Genomic DNA, 26,107 nt, shown 5'->3' on the forward strand with positions numbered 1-26,107 from the left:
AAGCATGTCCCAGGGACAATGTTTAGGACCCAAATGAAATGTCTGTGGTTAGAGAAGAAAAAAGGATCACAGTTATACAGCTCCTTGGGGCAGTTTAAATTATGTCTCGCATATAAGAAGTCTTTTTCTGGAATACTTTTTAATGCTCTTTCCCTATTCTCTTCCACAGAAGTGGAAAGTGAGCAAGGAGGAAAACCCTGGTTTGGTGGGGGGACCTCCGATTCATTTTTTCACCATACAAATTCTGGCGAACTTTCTTTTCGTCAGATTGTTACAATAACTCCAAACAGTATTTCCTATGAGGCAATGGTTGCCATCAAAAATAGAAAAAAGGCAGCTCTGGATCAACAGGTCCCCCTTCCCCCAATCCAATTTGTTCTTATAAAAATAAGCCAAATTAGGCATTTTTATTTGCAAATAACACACACCTACAGAATGATTTACTGAGAATTACTAGAATTTAGAAAGTTATTTACAAGAATTCATTATTTGAAAAGAATTTAAAAATTACCTTGGCACCTGAACTTATAAGCCAAAACACTTACTTTAACCATTTTCTTCACTCTCAAACACTGGATTTTAGTAATTATCGAAACTAACCATACTTGAGTTTAGGCGAGATTTGTACTTCAGCTTAAGTTTCAAACTTGGAACACAAACAGCTCTCAGTAGAAGTGCAATCATATTGTTAGTATTGCGATTGTACAACGGAGCCCAATTCTCTGACCTCAGGATCGGGGCGTGGAGAATTAGGGAGCCCTCTCGATTTGCCAGATTTTGTAAGAGCAGAGCTGTCCTGGAGAGCTGTCAATGGAGGGCTTTCTCCTTCCCGCTCCAGATGCAGAGCTACTGCATTTTGGGGAACTAAAGTTATAACTGGACTCAAGAATTGAGCTTCTTCTAATCACCCTTTGGGTAGTTAATACAAATTTAAACCCAAATGAGCTTAAAGGGCGTTAAAAATAATAATTTAATGGACTAGATCAGGGTGGTCTCAAACAGGCATTGAAAAGATTAAAACAACTTCCTCCTATTGGAGAATGTGTCCTTCTGTACCTTTTTTTTTCAATTAGTCCTAAAAATGTGTTTGCACTGAGAGCGTGAAGAATCATTGTTTTTGTAAAACCTACAGCTATGGATAAAAATCTGTAAGGCTGCTGCACCTTATTTAACCATAACTGGCAAGTTAATAAGCATGAAATGAAAACTTGAAAGAAATTAAGGTAATTGCTTGACACCTCAGATACAGGTAACTATTATATTCCTTTTGCTTGGTATCGGGGGAAAAAAAGAGAACTCATTAAGCTGAAACTCAAACCCTGGCTCCAGTTAGGATAAATGATGTAGAAAAAACTGAGCTCTCAGAGAAATCACAACACATTATATATGTATGTTCATAACACAGGCATATGACTTCTTTAGTTTGGTGTTTTAAGGCAATGTTGTGAAATCCAGAGTAATGACTATTACTTAGGGCAAAAACATATTTGGGCCCCGGACAATTAAATGTTATATAAGGTTAAGTTTCTAATTAATAAAGATCTCTTCTTGGTATTAAAAATATAACCTAAATTATAGGATTTTAATTTAAAAATCTATTTGCATTTCTTTCCTTCTGATGTTCAACTGCGCTGATAATTGAGTAGCTGCCGAGAGCAAATTACTGGGCTCTCTGGACACTGTAATACAATCACGGAGTAAGAAACAGAACTTAATCTCAAGAAATCAAAGATTTAGGAAGAAGAAACAAGTATGTAGTAAACTAACGCGGGATCCGGCACACACGAAAAACACAAAGTGCTCGCGAAGAGAAATCACTTCTTGTCGTGGGGAGCCTCGGCGAAGGTCTGACGAATGGGCCGAGTTGGGTTTTGAAGAAGGGGTACTACATTTCAAAGGGAAGCTGGGGTGGTGGTGAGGGTGTCGCAGGACCCTAGGGTGCCAAAGCGGTGCGCTTAATAGAGAGCACGGTCAGGCCAGAGATGCTGGGTGACCACACGGCCATGTGACTCGACAGCTGGAGGGCTCTGGGTCTTTCCATCCTCACCCAATCTCTTCTCCCCCCAGGATGCTGTCAGGCCCTGGTTATGGTGCTGGCTGCACCCTACCTCCCCCAGTGCCACCCGGGAGCTGTGGGAAACGCACCCTCCGGCTCCACCCAGCCGGCCTGAAGGACGCACCCTGGCGGCGGGCGGGGTCTAACAAGCCCGGACGCTGAGGCCTGCTGAGCTTCGCCAACCATTGCCATCAGCTGCAGGGAGAAAGTTTCTTGTCCCATAGGTGACCTGAAATCTGACTAACTCACAGTATTAATAATCTGCTCTGACAAAAAAGGAAAGGGAGAGGTAAGGCAGAGTACATTTTATTCACTGAATTCACGTATTCACCACGTATTTAGTAAGCATCTACTTTGGAGCGTCAGAATATAGAAAACCCTAAATGCTAGAATAAGTAGCAGTCCCTGTTGACTTACTAAACCACAGGCACAGTGGAAAGGTCTCAGCCAGAGGTGGTCACACCACAGTTAGGGCAGCGGTACCCACCACAGGTTTGGAACCATAGGGAGGAGGGGCTGAAGGCTTGCTAACAGGATACTGCAAACGGCCACATATGGTACAAGTGCATTTATAGGAAACATCCAGAATAAGCAAATCCACAGAAACAGAAAGCAAGATTAGTGGTTGCCAGGGGCTAAGGGGAAAGGCAGAGGGGGAGTGACTGCTAACGAGCACAGGGTTTCTTTTCGGGTTGACGAAAATGTTCTGAAACTAGATAGTGGTGATGGCTGCACAACTGGTGGATAAACTAAAAGCCACTGAACCGGACACTTTCAAAGGGTGAATTTTACGTTACATGAAGTGTATCTCAATAAAGCAGTTTTTATTAAAAACAAAAAACCAGAAAACGACAACAACAAGCCCCACAAGCTATTAGGCCTGATACTGATAACCTGCAGAGTTGTGGAACAGGTAAATGGATGGTTTACAAATATTTAGGAAACAAACTGGCGACTATTACGATCAAGAATGACTTCTCTAATGATTCACCCCACATGAATTGTCCTCCTACTTTCTGCTAAAGAGATAAGAACTTTGTTTTTAAAGTTTTATTATTTTTTCTTAATACAAGTAATGCATGCTCGTAGTAGAAAATTTAGAACATAAAATGCTAAAGAATATATTGCATGTATTCCTACCACACAGAGAATAACCATTAAATTAAAAAAATTTCTGCTCAGCATTGGGAGTTTTGGACTGACGTGTACACACCGCTCTATTTAAAAAGGATAACCAACAAGGAACTACTGTATAGCACAGGGAACTCTGCTCAATATTCTGTAATAACCTGTATAAGAATAGAATTTGAAAAAGAATAGATACATGTATATGCATAACTGAATCACCTTGCTGTACACCTGAAACACAACACTGTTAATCAACTATGCTCCAATATAAAATAAAAATAAAAAAAAAATGTACTGTGTCTGTGTGTGTGTGCCACAAACTGCATGTACAATTTTATAGATGCCCTTATTATTTCTAAGATTTTTCCATGGTATTAAATGTCTTTATAAACATAATTTTAATGGCTCTATGATATTCCATCATATGAAAGTACCATAATATATTTAAACATTTTCTATAATCATTTAGTTTGCTTCCATTTTTTACCACCATAAATAACACTGTGATGAATATCTTTTATGTAAGTACTGATCCACATATCTGATTAATTAATCATCAATAGTCAATACAATAGTCTCAGACATGTAATTACCAGATCAAACGGTGTGCCCATATTTAAAGCTATTATATTTACTGTCAAATTATTTTCCAAAAAGGCTGTACTAATTTCTAATCACCTCAGCAGGGTATGTGAGGTCCCATCGTACCAGAATTCACAATAATAATGAATATTATGATTTTTAAAAATGCTTTGCAAATTTGAAGACCATGGCACGACATTATTTTCTAATTTAAACTGATTACTAATAATTGAGTATTTTTCAAATGTTTTATAAGCATTTCATGTTTACTTTAATAAAAGAATGTGGAGTCAGGGATCTGGCATAGACACAGCATATTCAGGTTGGTGAGGCATCTGAGTTACTGCTATTGTAGAGATGAAAGCAGATGTGGCTCATAATGAATCACCTGAGAAACTTTTTAAAAACATGGCTTTCCAGGCTCCACCCCAGACCAACGAAATTAGAACCCCCCTGCAGAACGACCCCAGGTGATCAGCTGAAGCCTGTCCAGCGCCCACTGGAAGGGAAGAGCAGCACTTAGAACTACTGGGCTGGGAGACAATGGTGAGTTAGTCTAGGCCGGTGGAATAACATTCTGGGTGTTAGTTAACTGGTTATTACAAACAAAGAGAGGTTCTCCAGTCTAGTTGATTTTTTTAATCAATGACTCGAAAAAAAAAAAAAAATAACCTGTTTATCAGATAGGCAGGTGACACAAAGCATACCTATCATGTTTGATAATACGAGTACTTTTCTGAAAATCTTAACACTGGCAGACTAGAAGGTCCGAACCAGCGCAATGACATTATTTACTCGGTATCTTTGTATTATTAAAACAATGTGAACACCTACAAAAACACAATTTAAAAAAAGGAAAGGAAAATCCCTCACGATCTTCCTATTTTAATGTGTTCAGTCAGTATTTGAATTGGGGCAGAGATGAAACTTCTCTCACATTTGGTCACCATCTAAATAGTTTTCTTTTTCTGTCTTGTGTTTCTTCCCAAATACAACCCATAGCAGTTCTACTCCATCCTACCGGTCCTTCCTGTGCCTCTCAAGTCTTACTCTGTAGTAAGAAATTCGCCCACATCCTTAACCCAGTAACAGTATAAGGAGCCTTTCTGGTACCTCCTGACAGGCCCTCCCCACAGTCCATTCCCATAGACGCTGCCTGTCCTCTCATCACGCTCGTCCCAGGAACAGGAGGGCGCGGCATCCCCTCTGCCTTCCTCAGAGCTGCCACTAGGCCGCTGCTCAATTACAAGGGTGGCCTTGAATCAAAATCTCCGCTCCTTGGAAACCCAGGTCTTAAAGCACCCTCTATCCATGATCCGGCTTGAGATGTACCAGTGTGCCACTTAATCTTCCACCTTTACTGAAGATGTTGGTATTTGATTAGTTCTTCGTCTCTAGGCCACATCTGGTCGCCACCCGGAGTGATCTCACAATCTCTGTGAAATCCTCACAGGCCCTCCTGTCTCACCTCCAACAGAGGTCACCTCCACTGCACTTCGGCCACTGCCCCTACGATCACTCCCGAACCTTGCTGTCACCCAGAACTGGGGGCCCCCGAAAGCCACTTCTGGCCCACAGATTCCTAGCATGCTAGCTTTCTTACTGTCTTCCTCCTTGGTAACCGGTCTTCATGCATCAAGAACTCTAGTCCCTTGCCCTTCTGCTCATCGCATGTCCCTCCCTACCTCGCTGGATTCACCACCGTCAGGTGGGTCTCACGCATCTCTTCTCACAGAGTTCCCTCCACAAAACTTAATCCCAAGATTCCTCCACTCCTATAAGTAGGAACCCAAGCCTCGACAGAGAAAATCCCACAGCTAAGGGCGGAACGGCCCCTCAGACGTTTCAAGGTTTCTCAACTTGCCTTAGACTCATAGGCCTGCCTGCCCATCCTTTTATGTGTTCTCCATTCAGCTCCTATTTACCCCAACAATTATTTCCAGCTTTTACCACTTGGGCAAATGGCCGATCAACCTGATTTTATGCGACTTCCCTTCCTTTCACTTACACAGAAATCCACTGCTCTCTTCAATATCACTCCTGGCTTCGCAGAGGATGTGTGATCCCTCCTCTTGTAAACACTAACTGCTCCAACCCCATTTCCTATTTCCCTCCCCATCTTCTCTGAGACTTTGCTACAAAGCTTCTCTTTACCAACCGTTCACCCTTTTTCTTTCTACTTTAACCTATAAGCACACTCAGGTCATTTCCATCCCTTGAGTGTGAATCTTTCTCCAGCAGCCATCCAGTCTCACATCTTTCCTTCACATCCAGACCTGCCCAAAGATTACAGGCCTGTTCTCCCTTACCCCAAACACTAGGGAGCCACAGAATTTAGAATCCAGAGAGATAGACATATTTTAATTTTAGAAAGAGAAAACGTGGCATACTCCATATTTCATAATAACCCCACAGAGCCCTGTGAGTGCATTCTGTAATCAAATTCAATATTATTTCTGCAGTGAAATGTATGAATATTCACACTAGGTGGGACAAATGAAGATTATAAGCCATTCCATACCCATTCAAGTCAGGTTTTACCGCTAAATGAGTTAGAAAAACCTTTCCTGTTCCAGAGTTTGTTGAATTCTGAGATTCAGATAAGGGAATATAGGCCTGTGGTTTATGCCTATTCCCTTCCACTCACTTCATGATCCCAAACAATTACATTTCCTCCCACCTCGTTCCACTGACTCTGCCTCGTCTTCCATGACATTTGCATACCAAGCCTACATAAGTTCTGGCATCCCGTGCTATGTGACTTAGCCTTTCCACTGTGCCTGTCACTGTGATCACGTCCCCCCAGGGATTCCTCCCGGTATATCTCTGTTCTGAGCCTTCCATGACACCACCCTGTATAGGGCCTCCCCTTAAACTGCATAATTCTTCTTCCATCTCTTTCATGGGACCTTCCTCTTTGGAGTTCTCCAGGCCTCCTCTTCTGCCCAGCCCTCTCCTCGGTTCTCTTCCGTTTTTTAAAATTATGTTTAACAGCTTTAGTGGGGTGTAAGTCCGAAGCCATACAATTCACTCTTCTGACACATCCACTTCAGCGGTTTAAGTCTAATCACAGGATTGTGCAACCGTCACCACATCTAATCCCACAACATTTCATTACCCCAACAGGAAACCCCACGCTCACTATGCAATGCTTCCTCATTCCCTCCTCTCTCCCACCCTGAAGTACTAACACCCTCTGACTTTATGTATGTGCCTAATCTGGACATGTCATATAAATGGAAACATATAAGATGTGGCCTTTTGTTTCTCACTTATTTCAATTAGCATAATGTTTTCAAGGTTCCGCAATATTGTAGCATGTATGAGTACTTCATTCCTTTCTATAGCCAAATATTGCAATGTATATAGGATATACCACATTTTATTTATCTACTCATCAGTTGATGGGACATCTGGGCTGTTTCTACTTTTTGGCTCTTAGGAATGAATAATGCTGCTATGGACATCTGTGTGCAAGTGTACAGATATGCTTTAGTTTTTCTGGATATAAATCTAGAAATGGAATTGGTGAGTCTATAGCACCTTTACATTTAATTTTTTGATGAACTGCCAGACTGCTTTCCAAAGTGAATATACCATTTTATTTTCCCACCAGCAATGTCCGAGGGCTCCGATTTCTCCATATCTTCATCAACACTTATTTAATTTTTAAAAAAAATTACAGCCATCCTACTGGGCATGAAATGGTGTCTCGTTGGCTGGATCTGCATTTCCCTAGTAACTATGCTGAGCATCTTTTCAAGTGCTTTTTTGGCCGCTGCGTATCTTCTCTGGAGAAATGTCTATTCAAATCTCTGTCTATATTAAATTAGACTCTGCAGTGGTTCTTAGCACCACTTTGGAGTTATGAATGGCTTTGAGAATCTGACCAAAGCCAAAAAGTAAAGCTACATAGATAACAAAATAAGGCATACAATTCTCCTAAGATGTCACTAACCCACAGTGAGACTACTTATGGACCTTCCAGATTAAGCAGCCTTGCTGTGTATCATAGGTTCTCAACCCTGGTGCATATCTGAAGACCACCTGGGGAGCTTTTAAAAAACGCCACATAACCACATGATTCAGCATGTCCACGTCTAGGTATATACTGAAAAGAACTGAAAGCAGGGACTTCAGCAGATATACGGACACCCGTATTCACAGCAGCATATATATATATATGGCATATATATATATATATATATATATGGCATATATATTTGGCATTTATATAGCCAAAAGGTGGAGACAACCCATATGTCCATCAATGCATGAATGAACCAAATGTGTATATACATACAACAGAATATTATTCAGCCTTAAACAGGAATGAAATACTGATACACGCTACAACACGGATAAACCTAGAAAACACGATGCTAAGTGAAAGAAGTCAGACACAAAAGGCCATATCTTATGATTCTTCTCATGTGAGGAACCCAGAATAGCCAATTTCATAGAAACAGAAAGTAGAACTGTGGTTACCAGGGCCTTGTGGGAAGAGGGGTGAGTGCTTACTGTTTAATAGGTCGAGTTTCTGTTTAGGATGATGAAAAAGTTCTGGAGATGCACAGCAGTACAACAACGTGAAGGGGTACTTAATGCCACTTAACTGTACATTTAAAACGGTAAATTTTATGTTAGGTATATTTTACCACAATCATAAAAAACACGTTTGTGTACACACACACACACACACACACACACACACACACACACACACACGACCAGGACACCATCAGTATTTTGCTTAAAAGCTCTCCAAGTAATGCAAATGTTCAAAAAGGCTTGAGAACTGCGGCTGCATGCTCTCCTTGGTGTTATCACCTATTCCCAAGGTTTCCCAAATCTTTCTTTCCAGCCTTCACCTCTCAAAGCTTCTACCTCAAAAATCCAGCTAGGTTTCAATGCACAGAGTTGAGCGCATCCATTCCTCCTTCTCATCACCTAACCGCCCCACCTGAAAGAGCGCCATCCACTGAACATCATCCTTAAACTCCTATATTCTCGCCATAAAATCATCAATGTGACTCTGCCTCTTAAGTATTCTCAAGCCTCCCCCCTTGTCTTTAAGATAATCATTACTGCTTCTAGCTCGGGCCTTCACCTTACTTGGAAAATCTAACGTAAGCTTCCTTACCTCCAGATAATTAATTTCCTGGCTCAAGATCTTTAGTAGACGCCACTCCCTCTGAGATGAAGTCTCTGCTGCCTCAAATGTTACAGATGATGCCTTATGGTCTAGCCCTTGCCTATTTCTCCAGGGCCATCTCCTGCTGATTCTGCTTGCCCTGGTGATGTATAAACTGCATGGGGTTCCTCACCTACCACACACTAGTTCTCACTCTTTTCTTGTGCTTGCTACACATGGAACAAAAAATAGATTTTCCCCCTTTTGGCTAATTCCCACTCATCTTTCAAAACCTAGCTCAGATGACCTTCTCCCCAAGATTAAATTCCCTTCCTCTATCTTTTAATAGCCTATATAACTACCATTAACCACATATATCTTAATTATGTCTTTTTCCTTAGCAAATTTTAAGCTCTGTGAGGGGTAGAAACTAAGTAGGTTTCATCTTTTTATATTAGGCCCTTACCAGAATGCCTGCCACACAGTAAGTACTTAATTCATGTTCATGGAATAAATTGCTTTACAAACTACTATAGAGTTTGAAGCTATTTCATCAAAATAGGAAACATCATTTACTATGCTATATCTGTATTTTATTTGATCTTCACAAAAACCCTATGAAGTCATTATTATTATGATTCCCTGAAGTACAGAAACATCAAATAACATGTCCAAGGTCAAACACCACCAGCAGGTGGTAGAAGTGAGACTCCAGAGCCTGAGTCCTGCCTCTTCCCTTCCCCTGGCGGAGATACGGCTCTTCTTACCTGTGTAGGTCTCATCTTCTCAAGGAGATATTTCCTGCCTTCCAGGATTTTTCTCTATAATTTTTAAAGTTATAATCTTAACATACAGTTTTGTATCTTTTAAAAATTAAAAAAATTTTTAGCATGTTACTACGTGGTCTTCATAACCAGCATGACTACTCATGAAGACAAAGGTAGATTCTTACAATGAGGTTGAAACAAACAAAAAAACTGTATGAAGTTCTAAATAGGGGAAGCTAAGATGGCGGCCACTTAGGTGATAATAGCCACAGGGGATTTTAGCTGATTGCCAGCTTAATATGAATCAAGCAAACGACAGTATGCTAAAAAACGAGATGTACTCTTAGAAATGCAAAAAGAAAAGAAAAATTAGAAATCTGCAATTTGAATAGACACATGAAATTCCATGTTGCTCCGGAAGATAAGAGATAATAGGTGCCTGGGGAATTTAGTCAATGAACAGACACTAGCCAAGAACTTGTTTAAATAAGCAGGGATATGTATGTATGGGGGTGTGTGTGTGTGTGTGTGTGTGTTTATATGGATATGTGTGTACATGGATAAACTACTTGGGGAGATGAAACATACACAGGTACGAAAACACACTACGTGTGTTGAAGGGATATTTCACAGAGAAGAAATATCTTAGGCATTTGGTAATTATTAAGTGTTGGACACTATATTATTTTATTTAGTTCTTAGAGCTCTACAAAGCAGATACTGTCCCCTGTTTTACAGAGGAAAAAACAGATTCAAAGAAGTTAACTGACTTGTCCAAAGTCTCAAAGCTTACACGTTATACCACTAGGTTTCAAACCAAGCTCTGATTGCTCTTTCTACAATCCTTAACTTTCTAATAAAAACCATTAAATAAGGACTTCAAAATACATAACAGGAGAGTTGTTGATGATAGTACAAGGAAACGGTCTAGTTAAAACGTTGGAAAAAAATGAACATATCATCCTTGAAGTCTGTGGAATGTCCATCCCTGGAGACCTTCAGCTGTAACATCAAGGGAGGGATAGACAGTTGACACCAGAATTGCCAGGTAAGATCGACACCCCACATGCAGTTAACCTCCCAATATGAACAGAGGAACCAAAAGCCATGACCTTACGATGCTATGATATGAAAGCACCTGATTTTTCGTTCTCTCCTCTCAGCATCATCAAGGAAGGATGAGCTCTCCCTTTCCCTGAATTTCCTTTTGAGTCCTTATGTCTCTGTCACATGCTTATTTGTGCGTCATTTCCAGCCCTCAGACTGGTCCCACAACCTCCAGGTTCTGACTGTGACCAACAGTGAATACACTGCATCACTCACCTGAAGCACAAAATTATACTGAACTCAGGTGGCTTAGACGTTTAGGACTGTACCAGGACCCCAGAAGCTCAATGGCGTCCCTGCTTACCTCCATACCCGCAGCCCAGACCCTCTACACGAGTGAAACATCTGTTTTTAGTGTCTGGCAATAACTGGATTGATTTCTCTGCCTTTGGAACACTCGGCTCACAGTAACCCTCTGTACAAGAAACAACTTCCCACTTACATCTGTTACCTTGTCTTTCCCCCTTCTTAATCCTAGGTGTCCTGATAACATTTCCAAGCAACTACATTAGAAAATTATGCTCCAGAATCTAATTCCAACTGTCTTGAGGTTACCTGGCACTTGAAATAATCTGGAGGTGACAGGAGATCAAGCCAGGGAGGACAGAAGAGGCCTCTGGAATGGGCCATTATAGAAACTCTATTTCAACCCTGGCAGAGGTAGCTGTACACAACTCCACAATGGTTAGCTCTGCTAAACATGTATCCTGGCTTATTATCTAAATGAAAGACTAAACTCGACAAACAACCAAGTGGAAAAGTCAGGGAACTTAAACTGGTCTTCTGCTTTTAAAGGTGAAAAACACAAAACCACAAGAAGTCCCACAGATCTTCTTGGTAAATGCCACGTCGTACCAGACCCCACTGCACTCTGTTCTGAACCCGACCATCCATGCCCACAGCCCTTCCTAAGGACCCTCAATGGGCTGTTACGAGGAAGCTTTCACCCAGCTCCTGACACTGAAGACTCCATAGCAATGCTCCCCTGACACCTGATCTAGGCACCCAATGGACAGGCTGCCCAGCGGTCTACTGGGGCGGCTCGGCACAAAAGTTCTATCCAGACACAGACAGAGGTGATGGCCTGAGTCTAGTAGATTCTCAGAGTCTGTGGAATATGTGAGAGAGAGCTGTTCTGTGCGCAGAGAGAGAAGGTGAAAAGACACAGAGGAAGAAACCACAAGAGGATAAAGGACAAGGAGCAATGAACGAGCCAATTAGGAAGCAGAGAAAAGGTGTGCCCTGAGCGTGAGGGGTCTGCTGAGCTCGTGAGACAGAAGCAGCTGGTGCAGACAGAGCGCACCTCGGCCACCGCAGTCAACACGCACAGTGGCTACGCACCTTTCCTCCCAGTAAGTCAGAGCACATGCTCCCCTAGCCTAGATTTCAATGGTTAGGCTATCAAATAGACACGGAAGCTTTCAATGTGGGTAAATTTGTGGCCCACGAGCTATAACTCCACTCCCAATAAAGGCAGATGTCCCAAGGACAACACCAGACCTATTGAACTCTATCCCCTCACTCGGCCCTGAAGTCATGGAAAGCCCGGCTCAGCTCTTGCTCTCATCATTTCCTAGCTGTGCAACATTGGGAAAGGTACTTAACCTTTCTGAGCTTCAGTTTCCATGTCTGTAAAATTCAGAAATAATATTCACTTCACAGGTTTGTATGAAAATTAAATGAGATCGAGGATAAAAGTACATAGCTTGATATATATAGGCTTAATTCAGGCATGAGTAATAGAGCTGTTGGCCAAAAGTTCAGTGTTAATGAATCAACAATACATATATTAAATAAGGTGTCTTTAAACAGAAACCTACTCAAAATAAGGCTATGTACTGATCCAAGAGCTAAAATGTTATGACCAGAGACTCGTAGGAATCTAACTCTGTATCTCCCCTAGAAGAAATTGCTCCGTATTTGCTAACTCAGTGTCTGCCGTGACTTTATGGAACATAACGCCTGCAAATAACAAGGATCAGCTGTAGTTCATCAAAGTTAGACCATGGGAGTAGGGGAGAATCTGGGGGGCAGGCAGCTAGAAGGGTAGAGCCAGGTCATGAAAGGGCCTTTTATGTCCTACCAAGGGGTGTGGACTTCATACCGCTTCTAATCTGATTACTGATTAGAAGACTGTGGGCCTGGGAAAGGTCTACAGCTCCCTGCTCCTGAGTGGACCCCTGGTGTCTGGCACAGATGTCTCATCTACAAGAAAGACTGCTACCCAATGCCTTACACATGTTGTCCTCTTGGCTCAGAGCCACAGACAACAGAAGATACTGGGAACCACCAACCGTCTAGTGGCCACGGTGAATGTCAAAAGAAACAGGTGAAATCAAATTCAGTAATGTATTTTAACACATCGTATTCAATATAGTTATCTTTTCAACGTGTAATCAATATTCTAAAAATTATTAATGAGCTATTTTATTTTTTCTTTGGGGAGGGGGGCACTCCGTCTTCAAAGTCTGAGTGTATTCTGCACTCCATTCAGATAGGCCCTCAATTCAGATAGGCCACATTTCCAATGGTCAAAAGCCACTCGTGACTTGTGGCTCCTATGCTGGACAGTGAAGGCCTAGGATACCCTATACATCCTCCAGGGCCTGCTAGTCATCTTCTGCTCTCTTTACTTTCTCTGCCAAGTGTCCCCTGATCAATCCTCTCCCCACCCCAGGGATAGTCAGTTACTCTTCTCTTGTACTAGTGAAGCACCTGACAAAATTTTACAATAAACAGTTGTTAAATAAACAGGAGGATTTAAGTGCAAGAATGAAACTGACTATCTTTCCATTTTAAAAATAAACCAACCCGTAGGAGGATCCATCAAGGGAGACCAAAGATAGATGATAACGCCATATTCATACTTAACTTTCCCACTCATTAGCAAAAATCCAGTTATAAAAATTTCGTGAGGTAAAACTTTTTCCCACCGTGAATACTGATGAGAAAGAGTGACATCACCTAGGAGAAAATACACTTGTTCACTACTAAAGCCTGCAGAAGTAGAAGGGATCCCTATGTGAAATATTATGTAGACGGGAACTCCTCTCTAGGGAATTTGCGTGGGTGTAAAATGACTTACAACAAATCTGAAATCAGTGGCTGATATTCCAGGGGTGTTCCCAGTGTCTGAAAACAAGAACCTTAATTTGGATTCTCTGTGGTTTGTATACCTGAATGCTCCCATCATAGCAATGCAGTGAGTAAAGGACCTTGAAAACAGCAAGGTTTCCATTTGCCAAGAAAAAGGAGAAGTAGCTAAGTAAGAAAATATGTAACATGCATCCTTCAGATCCCACGACTTCAGAACTTCTCCCCACCCCGTGAATCTAACGCTAACTCTGAGTCTACTCCTTGTACCAATCTCCGCTACCGCATAATAATGCGCTCGCCCCGCTCACCTTTCCCTAAAGCAGATTTCTGAATCAGCTGTGAGTTACTTTTCATGAATATGTTTCTTCTCAGTGCAGACCAAACCTCACTTAAACGAAGCTTTTAAGAAGGACCCTGGAAAATTTGCTATCTGTTGCACAAGTTGTTTTTTTTTTAACATCTGTATTGGAGTATAATTGCTTTACAATGGTGTGTTAGTTTCTGCTTTATAACAAAGTGAATCAGCTATACATATACATATACCCCCATATCCCCTCCCTCTTGCGCCTCCCTCCCACCCTCCGTATCCCACCCCTCTAGGTGGTCACAGAGCACCGAGCTGATCTCCCTGTGCTATGCGGCCACTTCCCACTATCTATTTTACATTTGGTAGTATATATATGTCAGTGCTACTCTCTCACTTCGTCCCAGCTTACCCTTCCCCCTCCCCGTGTCCTCAAGTCCATTCTCTATGTCTGCATCTTTATTCCTGTCCTGCCCCTAGGTTCATCAGAACCATTGTTTTGTTTTAGATTCCATATATATTGCACAAGTTTTTTCACTTCATGAATTTTATATCCCTTTGGTTTCCAAAGAATTAAACTGCATCTATTAAAATATAGCCTAGTACTTTAATACTGCCTAAATCTTCCCAAACTGTGACTTTCTCAAAAAACCAAAAACCTCCTAAGAACACATTTCACTGAGGTTTACAACACTGAGTACTAAGATCACCTTTAATTCCGTCTTTTCTTACCCTATCTTTCCCTACACATTAAAAATCTCTCCAAGAAGCAAACCCCCTCAGCCTGACAAGATCAGACCTGATTATAATATCTGTAGTTAATTATTGTGGTTGGAATTCTGAAGTGTAGCAGGATTTGCAAGCTAGTCACCTGGCTTGTTTAGACACTACCCTGATGTCAAAATGTGTGTCTTTTAACTCTCATAGAAAGACTGGGGCTCTTCCTCACTCCCCAACCTCTGAAAGTTAAGATATTTTTAGATAACATAACAGATTAATCTTTTTATGAATGTACTTTAAAACTGTACAGGACCGACATTTGATGTCCTAGGAGAAAAACAGCACGATCTGGAACCAAACCTATCCTAGTTTTAAGAGAATGTAAATAAAACGACTTTTTTTTTGGTTACAATACAAAGGAAATATGAACAGGCACAGATGGAGACTAGTGAAAACTACCATTCAGACATGCTCAGGGAGAAGTCATTAACCAAGTCCTCAGGAATACTCTCTGATTGGCCAAACAAGTTTTACAAAAGTGCCAGCTGTAAGTTATCTTGTAGGTTTAAATATCTTATTTGCCTTTGTTTTCCCAAAGTGTTTCACATAGTGCCGTGTAATAATAGTAAGTGCTCAATAAAAACACCCTGAACTACCCCAAAATCCTTGGATCACTTCAAAAGCTTTAGATAAGGCGGCAAAATAAAATTTAAAAGCAAAAACAAAGAAAAACAAAGAAAGCCCAAACCATCTGGCTATAAGAGTATCATTATTCAATATGATGCTAGTGACTTTTGGGCTGATACCAGTATGTAATTGTCTTATATCCTACTTACAAGAATGTAGGGAGAGTCCTACAATTAAAAAATAAACAAATAGATCCCAGAATGATTAAAACCACAGGTAATTAACTGTTTATTTGAACCAAGTTGTCTTTTTATGTAGGTAGACTAAACTAAGGTGCCAGTTTTTTTTAAAGAAAATCCCATTTAATAAGATTAATGATTTTATTAAACTATATTGTGCTAAAATATAGTTTATAGATATTATAAGGAAGAGAATCTCTTGCACTTAGTATGATTAAAAATTATGTTTGAGCTGCTCTCACCATATTTTCTTGGAGAAGATAATAAAAAGAATCAATTCTTTGTAAATTGTTGATACAGTACATAATGGCCAGATAAGAGTTCTTACCTCCATCAGTGTCAATTTCAAAAGGGAAATATACACAATATAATAATATATGTGGTTTGAAACATACACACACCCCAAGTTGGGCACATCTGGTCTAGAAGTTAACTGAAAAACATATTAGTGAATTCATACCTCTAGTTAACACTGTATAATAGTTAACCCTTTTCAGATAAAGCTTATGATTATCATTCCCCAATCTCAGATTTTTAAGTACTACACCTTCCAAGGTTGAGAGAAAGGTACAGACTGCTAAGAGAATTAATAGCATTAGCATGAGCGAAAGTGGACAAGCACAGTCTAAAGATTAACTGCATGTTTTCAGCTTTCTGCACACAGTAGCATAAGGATGTAGTAAATCAGAAAAAGTTAGGTACTCTATACAACAAAAAATCATTCATTCAAGGCCTCAGCCAAAATAAGATTTATTACCTAACTAAAATTTAGATAATTTCAAATTCACTGCAAAGCCCTTCCTTTTTTAAGGCTTGAATTACAAAAGGATATTTTAAAAAGTTAACAGATACAAATATAAAGCTTATATTTATTCCTTAATGAGTAAGATTTGCATTGGATTCTTCTTTGGAAATTTAGAAAATGCTTACCAATTCATTTCCTAAAACAAGCATGAGACTGTATTTGGCCACATAAAGAAACTGCAAGAAACCTTTAATCGCTAAATAAACACATAAGAAATAGGGACCACGAAGGAATCAATTTGGATAGCACTGTATGTATCTGTCCCCGAGAACACTATCACTGCCCGGTTGTCATGCTCAGTTCTCCCTCGGCAACACGCACATCCAATCCAGAAGCACACAGAATTCCAAGAACACTGCCAAACATTAAGTCAGAGCACTTGTGAAACACACCTTGTAATTGTCCACAGCCTTTGCAGTTCAAACCAGAGCTCAGCAGCTTGTCCTTATCTTCACCAGTGATGTAAATAAAAATACCATACATCACTCTTCCAAAAGAAAAACCAAAAAACCCCACAATTAGCAATAAATTTAATGCCTCAGAGATAAATCTCCTGTGTTAACCCAAACCAGAATTCTGCCTTGATGTAAACCTGAGCACATGCTGAGTGCCCTGCTGCTTACCTCCTCTATCACTTGCTTCTAACGATAGCTGACAAACTAGCCTCACGAATCCTTTTTTAGCTGATCAGACAGATCCCCCTTTGACAATCCAGCATGGTGGAACACTCGAAAATTCTTCCTGCTTCTATTCTATTGCTTGCTCTAAAAACCAGTTTCCTTTTCATTGAGATAATAGCCTTTTCTGCAGTCACATGACTCAGAAGCTACATTAGCAGAGCTTTATGATAATAGACTAAGCCTCTACCCCCTCCTGTTATTAAGGGGATGTCTTTCTCTTTCTCTTTCCCTTTCCCTTTCCCTCTCTCTCTCTCTCTCTCACACACACACACACATACACACACACACACGTGCCCATCATGCACATGCACTCACACACAGGGGTCTAAAATTATTTATTCTTCTTGGAATTATCATAATAAAGAAGTATACTCTAACATGAAAACACTAAAAATTTCTAGATCTGCCTGCTAAAAATAACTGCTAAAAACAAACATTCTGATGCATGGTCTTCCTTTCAGCAGGATGCAGCACGCTGGCCATGAACACTCCCCAGTGAACAGTGTATGAAGTGGGACAGTCAGAGGGAAATGTGTATTCTCCTGTTCTCTAGAGCTTTGCCCCCAGAGATATAAAGCTGACAAATCTGGCATAACGAACACTGTGGAGACATGATAGCTACTCACACATTGGGAATTAATTAGTTTCACGTATTAGTAAAACACCATGTAAGCATACTTTTTTTAACACCAAAATGTATTCTTATTAGGAATACACCCTGTGTAATTTATAAGTTATTCCAAGAAGAAGAAATATTACCATGGCCAAAACAATCTTAAAATATAAAATTCAAAAGTTCTTTTGAGCCTGGCCAATTTGATTGACTTCTGATAAACCATCAACTTTCAAAACACGCATGTGGAAACACTAGGTCAGTGCCTGACACACAGTGGTTGCTCCATACTGTTTTTTTTTTAATGTCCTTGGTAACAGGTTGAAGTACTAGGCAAAGAGACAGCAGTGGATTACATTATCTTCTTACTTTGTTTTCATATCAAAGAATCTTTTAAATCTACCAGACAAGCAATTTGGGGAAGGAGTTTAAGTGTAAGAATGTGCTGAGAAGTGGAAAATGGAGAAAAAGATGGGCTAAGGCGTTGCCCCAGAAGCAAAATCACACTGAGGCATAACACACAACTGGGAGAGCGCTGCTACCAGCAGACTGAAAGCAAGACAGACTGTTCAACTAAGTCAACAGATGAAGCTACATTTTACATGTTTGGGTTTTATTTATTGCCTTGGTTTTCTCATCTCAAAAAGGGAAAACATACTAGATATTTTCATTTTTTAACTTTTCACTGTGCTAAAATACACATAACATTAAAAGTTACCACTTTAAGTGTACAGTTCGGTAGAGATAAGTCTATTCACACTGTTTTGCAACAGCTCTCCTGACCTTTTTCATCTTGCAAAACTGAAACTCTGCACCCATTAAACAACAACTCCCATTTCCCGTTCCCTCCAGGCCCTGGCAAGCACCATCTACTTTCTGTTTCTATGAATTTAACTACTTTAGATCCCTTGTATAAGTGGCATCGGAAAGTACTTGGTGTGTGTGTGTGTGTGTGTGTGTGTGTGTGTGTGTAGATATTTTAAAGAATAATTATTTCAATACCTGGAGATCAAGACGAAGAGTTTTCATCTCACAAAATCATTTTACACAAACTGCATTATTCCTAAGTAAACCAAGCCAAAATTATATTCTTTAATACAGAAAACCCAAGAATTGTTATAGATACAACTAGACAGAAGGGATTATTATCATATAAAAGTTTTCTACACAAAAACTCTGTAATTTCTCAGGATCCAAAAGATTTGATAATTCTAATTCTGAAACTCCTAGTTTACTCTAATTAACCACTCAACACATAAATAACTTGCGTAGGGTGGAGTGAGTGTTGAATAATTCTCTTCCAGTCACTGGAAGGGACTGTGGCCACTCTGCTGGAACATGGTACCAACACCTCACCAAGTCTCCAGTGACCACACAGGGGTCAATGAGCACAGCTTCCATGAGGACCTGAGCAGAGAAATTCAGATACCAAGAAAATACACTTAAAACATTTAAATGCTAGCACATGGTGATACCTCATCACAAAAAGCCAAAGCACAAAGAACCTTTAAAAGTTATAATGATCTTAACAGCCACCTAACTATTTTCATTACAGCGTACTTAAAATCTAAAGTCAATCATCAGCCAGGGCATTATAGGAAACCAATGTATCATAGGAAACCAATCTCATAGTAGATATGAAAGAACACTTTTTTAAAGAAATAGCATAAAAACTGTAGGGGGCAGTTTTGTGAAATCCATCCACCTAAGTTTGTCCTTTTTTTGCTCACAACATCATCCAACCATTTCTACAGTGGTAAGGTGAGGTCACAGACACTCTAAAATGACCACCATGTTGTCCTTTATTAACTTCAATGGAGTTTTTTGCTTTTTTTTTTTTTTTTTTTTTTGTGGTACGCGGGCCTCTCACCGCTGTGGTCTCTCCCGCCGCGGAGCACAGGCTCCGGACGCGCAGGCCCAGTGGCCATGGCCCACGGGCGCAGCCGCTCCACGGCATGTGGGATCTTCCCGGACCGGGGCACGAACCCGTGTCCCCTGCATCAGCAGGCAGACTCTCAACCACTGCGCCACCAGGGAAGCCCTCAATGGAGTTTTTACAAATTATTTCCCAGCCAGTCATGGGCAGCAGCAAAATTTGCTGTGAATTCGCTGATCAAATCCATCACAGTAAGAAAATGTCTCCTGCCAAACACTTCCAAGTAAAATGTCTTACTCCAGATTCTGTGCTTACACTTCAAGATGGATTGCTGTTAGCAAAGCTGCCCCTCTGTCATGTTTTCTGCTGGCAAGCACAAATAGGTGAAACTGTCTAACCCCATCCTGAGGGCAGACTGGTGGCTGCAGCAGACTCTATCATTATCAATTTTAACCCTTTTTCTTCACTAGGACAGTAGTGTTTACAACGGAATTAGGTTAGATGATTTGTAAAGATGTTTCTACCTATAAGGTTTCCCAAGAGTGGTGCTTATATATATATAATTGTGATACATTTCTTAAACCAAAAGTCTGGTGAGAGGTGAAACAAGGATTCAATAGGGTGATGTTTCACTTTTTATAAATCAAGGTGAAATTTACATTCAGTGCAATAAACAGACCTTAACAGTAAAGTTTAAGAGTTCTGACCAATGAAAGCACCTACGTAATCCACGCTCCTGTCATAGCCCAGCAGAGCTCTCCTGTGCCTACCCACCCCCCACCAACCACAACTCTTACTTTCTGGTATCACAGATTAGTTCTGCTTTTTCTAGAACTTCAAACAACGGGAATCATACAATAAGTATTCTTTATGCTTCTTTCAGCATAATGTTTTTGAGATTCATCTGTGTTATTGCATATATTAACAATTTGTCCCTTTTCAGTGCTAAGGGTAATTCCATTGTGTGAATATACTGCAGCTCATCTATTCTCCTTTGATGGGCATTTGGGTTTTTTCCAATGGGGGCTTGTGGTAAACAAAATTCTAAAATGGCTCTGCAAGATCTCCCCACCCCCACCCCCCCACCATGTACACATCCTTCATAATCCCCAGCACTGTAAATATGGTGGATTTTCACTCTAATGATTAGGTTATGTTACATGGCACTATTGACCTTAAGGTAGGGAGATTATGGAGGTGGGCCTGGCCTAATCATAACGGATTTTCTCCATCTGGCAGCAGCAGAAGTCTGAAGCCTGGGAAGGATTCTAGATGCCTTTGGTGATGTGAAGATGGGGGAAACCACACGTCAAGGAACGCAGGTGACCTCTAGGAGCTGAGAGTGGCACTCAGCTAACATCCAGCAAGGAGAGAGGATGTCAGTTCCACCGCTCCAAGATCCTGAATTCTGCTAACAACGAGAATGAGCTGAAAGTGGGCTTCCCCCCCGCAGAGCCTCCAGATGAGAACTCATTCTTGTTGACACCTGCATTTCAGCCTGGTGATGCCCTGAGCAGAGAATCACACCAACATCATGCTCAATATCTGATCTACAGGACGGTGGGCTAGTAATTGGGGGTTATTTGTGGTAATTTGTTACTCAGCAAAAGAAAACTAATGGGCGGGGGGTTACGATATACAAGTTGCTACCGATACACATGTACAGGTCTTTTCACAGACATGAATTTTCATTTCATGCAGTTAAATACCTAGGAGTGGAATTGGGGGCTCATGGATAAGTGTAAGAAACTGTCGCGGTGTTTTCCAAAGCAGCTTTACACTCCCACCAGCCATGCGTGAGAGCTCTGGGTGTCGCACAGTCTCACCAACGTTTGGCGTTGTCAGTCTTTTAAAGTTTAGCTGAAATTCTACACGTGTTAGCAGCCTTCTGCACATATGGGGTGTGATCCTCGTCCACTTCCTTCTCCGTAGAGTTTTTATAACATTTACAGATAACACCACATAAAGCCCTGTTCCGTATTCTTTGTCAGCGTCTCTTATCATTATTATTATGTTTTTGGGGGGGGGGGTACGCGGGCCTCTCACTGTTGTGGCCTCTCCCGTTGCGGAGCACAGGCTCCGGACGTGCAGGCTCAGCGGCCATGGCTCACGGGCCCAGCCGCTCCGCGGCATGTGGGATCTTCCCGGACCGGGGCACAAACCCGCGTCCCCCGCATCGGCGGGCGGACTCTCAACCACTGCGCCACCAGGGAAGCCCTGTCAGCGTCTCTTAGGAGTTAGGTTCCTCCACACTGGAGCATAAACACTGAAGGGCAGGGATCGTGCCTTTATTCCTCTAAATCCTTGCCATCACCTATCCTAGTGCTGCTTCTATAGATTATGTAGTCAAATTTATGTATTGACATTTCTTTTTCCTTAAAAAGGTAATTATGTAGCAACATGAAAAATTGCTAATGAAGAGGCCACTTTGTAGGGAGGAAAGAGTGTGACCTTGGAATTACAGTTTTAGTTTGAATCCACTGCTAGATATATAACCTTGAGCAAGTTACTTAACCTCTCTGAATCTTAGGTTCCTCATCTATAAGTGGGCGGGGGAAATGCCTACACTGCATTGTTCTTGTGAAGATTCTATGAATTCTATGGAAAGCAAGTAGCCCAGAGCCTGGCATAGGAGGACATCAACTGATGGCAGCTATTATTAGCTCTTAGTTTCTTATGATGTTCAGCAAAAAGAAGAGAAACAATATCTTTCTGTTACAACTCTACAGAAAGCACGGAAGAGAATACATAAAATGATATGAGTTGGAGAAGGTGGATGAGACCATAGCTGATTTTAATTCTAATTTTTAAACCTTTAGTAATGTTTCCATAATTTTAAAATATAGCAAACTGCTGATAACTTCTAAAACCGGGTGAAGGGTACATGGCAGGGGGGTTATAAACACTATTCTAAATTTCCATTATATACAAACCTCAAGAACTAGAGTTCACTGTACCAAAAAAAGGGCAAATATTTACTCTACAAAGATTTCTTGATACACTAAGACCATACAATTTATTAATTCAAATGATTAGAAATGAGATAAACTCTGAAGGTGCCACATTTAACAAGTTGCAGTGTGAACAAACTTTAGGTCATTTATGAAATTAATTTTGTTAACCCATTAGCATTGTAATTCTATGTTAAACCAAAATACCAGGTTTTGAAAACCTGATAAAATATCATGGAATAGTTAATCTATCTGTTAAATACATTTTTAATGCAATAAGGGATAAGTTGCATAAATGGTAAGTTAATAAAGTGAAAAGTAATAATACCCACTGAAGTGGCTGTTTTCATTAGGCACCCGTGTCCACAGAATTATGTCACTTGGACCTCTGGCCTCCTTCCTCAAGAGGTGAGCCAGGGATAGAAAGAAGGCCTATCTGGGAATATCCTGCCTGTGGATGTCAGCATGCTAACATTAACTAAAGATTTCATTCTTCTGACATGTAGGAAAATGTGCCTTCGAGAAGGCCCAACTGTGCTAAGCTAGCAGTGAGTGCTATTTTGTTGGGTTATTTCCAATAAAAGGCTTATGCAAACAGCAGTGCATACGTGTCTATGATACGACTGCAGGAGATTATACCCACACAAAAGACAGCTGAGGAGAAGGACTAGAGAGCACAATCACTTCTAAACAGGATTTGGCCAAGCTGCCACTTCATGAAATGAAATAATATACAAACAGCTCACTACGTTTCCAACTCAGCATCTGTGCTTCATCCAAGGGCTTGAGAAGCATCACCTACCGAATGTGATTCTCCTCCCAATCAGTCCACATGTGAACTACTCCAAAGAGTCGCACTGATTCTTTGAAGTCACTGAGTACCCCTGGGTTACAACTAAAATTCCTAGGTGATCTGCTAACCAGAATGAATGAGCACCCTGGCGGTCTATCAGGGTTTATATCTTATATTCCTCAGGATTCTAAAAATGACGAAGGCTCAAGGAGCAGATTAAATACCATAGGAATTTGACTCATTGATTAATCCAGCCCTCTGAAACTGGCATTATTCCCTAAAAGGCTCTGACAGGATCAACGACCATTTCGAATTATAAAATCACGAGGCTAAAAAGAACGTGAGAGCCATCTCACGCTGGGACTCCAGAAGTCTTCCATCTCAAATTCCCAACGTTGGATAACTCCACAGTCTCCAGTTAGACTTTTTCAATTCGTAACTTTAGTCATTTACATATTAATTAAGTACAAATCTTCCCCAACTGTTCTTAAGAGTTCAAAAAGTAACCAAAGGCTGAGACTAGACCATACTGCTTCTTTCTGTGAAGTAAATTTATTTATTTTTGGCTGCATTGGGTCTTCGTTGCTGCGCACAGGCTTTCTCTAGTTGTGGCGAGCAGGAGCTCCTCTTCGTTGTGGTGCACCGGCTTCTTCTCATTGCAGTGGCTTCTCCTGTTGCGGAGCACGGGCTCTAGGCGCATGGGCTTCAGTAGTTGTGGCACACGGGCTCAGCAGTTGTGGCTCGCAGGCTTAGTTGCTCTGCGGCATGTGGGATCTTCCCAGACCAGGGCTCGAACCCATGTCCCCTGCATTGGCAGGCGGATTCTTAACCACTGCGCCACCAGGGAAGCCCTGCTTCTTTAAAATGCTGGGAAGGACTGAGTTTCTAGGGACAAAACAGAAGAGCTATACCCTTTGGCCATGATGGCTAATGGCCTCAAACACACCTTCTTGTCCTCCTTAAACTCTGGTGGAATAACCAGATTTGCTCTTCTGACTCTGCTATTCTGTGGACCCTCTGTGTATTAAGTGCTCCCAACTAAAGCCAAAAGAGAGTGACAGTCACACACACCAAGGACTGGAAGAGCCTGGCTCGCTGTGCTCACTGGATCGTAAAGGAACGCTGGGCAGGTACTGATATGATAGTAAGACTTCTTGTTTTTTCTTTTAAAGATTTGTTTATTCTTTATTTATTTATTTTACTTATTTTTGGCTGTGTCAGGTCTTGGCTTAGCGGCACGCGGGATCTTCGTTGAGACATGCGGGATCTTTCGTTGTGGCGCGTGGGCTTCTCTCTAGTTGTGGCGTGCAGGTTTTCTCTTCTCTAGCTGTGGCATGCAGCTCCAGGGCGCGTGGTCTCTGTAGTTATGGTGCCTGGGTTTCAGAGCACATGGGCTCTGTAGTTAGCGGCCCACAGGCTCTACTTGAGGCCAGAGAGCTCAGCAGTTGTGGCACACCGGCTTAGTTGCCCTGACCAGGGATTGAACCTGCGTCCCTTTCATCATAAGGTGGATTCCTTACCACTGGACCACCAGGGAAGTCCCACTTCTTGTTTTTTTCTTGACAACCTTTTTAAACTAAGATCTGACTGAAAGTCTTCATTTATTCACAAATCTGGCCATATAAACAGAAGAGACAAAAAAAGCTTCTCTTTGTGAAGATGCTATATTCTGAGGCAAATAGTTAATTATTCATCTATTCTAAATTTCCAAAGGCATAAGAGGCACTTGTGACACAAGGTGCTGAGGAACGTGCGTTTTGTGTTTGTCTAGAGGACTGCATCTCGCACAGCACAGCACAGCACTGTATCTTAGCACCAGAGCCGATTCTGGCTCAGCTTCAAGGGTCACTTGTTAAATGCTTCTGAATGAGATGGATGATTTCTTCCTCCTTCCCCTCACCCCTGCTCTTTCTTTTTCTGCTTTCCCCTTAGTCGTTCCTTCCTTTCATAATATTAAGTTTACTTACCCTTGCTTGGAAGAGAGTATATCATAGTATTGATAGCAAGTACAAGAAAAGAGTGGAAATATCATTAGAGGCAAAAAAGTAATCTTTCCTTAAAGCCCCACAGGCCACAGCAATAGTTTATAACAAAGGAAAAACACGTGTGATTCCTGACCTGATGTCTTTCACTTCTTTCTCGCTCTTGTTTCTTTTGTAGCTTCAGATTTATTTGTTTCATTCAACAAATACTTATTCAGTACCAATGTCATGTAAGGCACTAAGTCAGGCACTGGGAATACAAAAATGGACAGGACAAAAAAAGCTGTGCCCTCTAGAGACCCATCATCAAGGAAGGCAAACAGAGAAGTAGGCAAAACTTATATGATCAGAAATGCCATCTCAAGATGGGTTGTTACAAGACGAAGAGAGACAATGCTTAACTTTGAAAGGGAAGGGCCAGGAAAGACTTCAGAGAACAGTAGGACAAGCAGGACTCTATCAAGTGTGTGAGGAAGGGGAGAAAGAGGTGCAAAAGCAGGGGAGCATGAGAGCACATTTCTCACTCGGGCTCCAGTGACATTCCCAGGATCACAGCCAAAAGGTACCTAAAAGAAGGTGGTGGGAGAAGAGGCTGCAGAGGTGGGCGTGGGCCAGGCTAGGATGAGCTTTGTCTGCAGAGCTAAGGA

General features: G+C 41.2%; 1 protein-coding gene across 6 annotated transcripts in view; it reads right to left on the reverse strand.

The window, feature by feature from the left end:
- The window catches only part of NCOA2 (nuclear receptor coactivator 2), a 271,533-nt gene that overhangs the window by 107,189 nt on the left and 138,237 nt on the right, over nucleotides 1–26,107 (reverse strand). The window contains exon 1 of one of the 6 annotated variants that reach the window (XM_032609406.1): nucleotides 17,189–17,207. The exons of 4 other annotated variants lie outside the window; for them this stretch is intronic. The gene's annotated coding sequence lies outside the window, so the exon portion shown is untranslated. Of the gene's footprint in view, nucleotides 1–16,957; nucleotides 17,134–17,188; nucleotides 17,208–26,107 lie in introns of those variants that run through there. One more of the 6 variants, XM_032609405.1, reaches the window with a different exon arrangement.

Source organism: Phocoena sinus, chromosome 17, assembly GCF_008692025.1.
Source record: "Phocoena sinus isolate mPhoSin1 chromosome 17, mPhoSin1.pri, whole genome shotgun sequence".
Lineage (NCBI taxonomy): Eukaryota > Metazoa > Chordata > Mammalia > Artiodactyla > Phocoenidae > Phocoena > Phocoena sinus.